We start from the raw sequence: 1,318 nt of genomic DNA on the forward strand, positions 1-1,318 counted from the left end.
CAAATAACAAATGTCACCATTCACATATTATAGAAACAATTATTATTAGAATTTTTTGAAAGTATTAACTTCAAAATCATATTTCTTGACTCTGATCATTGGTCTATAAGTATATTCAGAAAAAATTTAAATATATTCCTTTTAAGTTGAAATAGAATAGCCAAAGGATTTATAAGTTGACAGTATATTTATAGATTGAAGGATGAAGATAAATAAATTTAGATAGATAATGTATTTCATTTCTTTAGTCTCCTTTCTGTTGATGGCTGATAATTTGATGTGTTCTTTTAGTCATAGTACTGAGGCATAAGGAAATATGTCTCTTTAATGACAGAAAATTGTAAATAATCTTAATCTATCTATGGAATTCTACTTGCAGAGTACATAGAAATGACCAGTTTTAACAAGTGAAATATACTTTTGATTCTGAGGGAAAACATATATGCCCATGTTATGTTACTTGAGTAGATAAGAATTCTAGGTCTTGAACCATATGCTGTGGTGATGGATCTAATGCTTTATAATGAGTGTTAAGTAATAGTTACTGTATATCTTCATTTGCATTAAGTTGCTTTATGTTAGAGTAATAAGAAACTTATGTTAAGTTTATTAGAGGAATATTAGGTTTAAGACCTCCAGACTTTTCTCCATCTGTTAACTGAAATAAAATTTCTTTGTGAAGGCAAAGAAAAATAAATGTATTTCAATTAAGCTACTTGTTTCATAGTCAAATGATTTATTTTTTCATTATATATTTTCAGTGTCTGTGGGAGTTGGAGTCTATTCAAAGGTAATGGTGCTTTAAAAAATGCTTGATTCTAGTCAAGAAAAAATAAATATTTTTAATGACAAATATTTTGTAAATTAAAGGCAAGGCATAAACTAGAACAAATATTCAATCATATAATTATAAAATCTTATATTTCACCTATTTATTACTTTTTATATACATACTCAAAGCAAACAAGAATCAGGCTAGTGTGTCTGTTCTGATCTCATTTTTGTACTGTTTTGTTATTTATTTAGTTCAACTGTACTTATAACCAATTGCCAAATCTCTTTAAAAATAGCTGTGATTATACATTAAAGATAAGCTTAATTAAAATATTTATTTTATGTATATATGTGTTTTGCCTCCAAGTGTCTGTTTAATGTGCAAGCAGTTCCCATAAAGACCAGAAGATAGCAATAGATATACTAGAGATGAAGTTACTGATCTTCATCAGCTGGGAACTGAAACAAAGTCCTCTTCAAGATGTAGAGGCTCACAGCCATCCATTGAACTGAGTACAGGGTCCCCAATGAAGGAGCTAGAGAA

Source organism: Mastomys coucha, chromosome X (assembly GCF_008632895.1).
Source record: "Mastomys coucha isolate ucsf_1 chromosome X, UCSF_Mcou_1, whole genome shotgun sequence".
Taxonomy (NCBI): domain Eukaryota; kingdom Metazoa; phylum Chordata; class Mammalia; order Rodentia; family Muridae; genus Mastomys; species Mastomys coucha.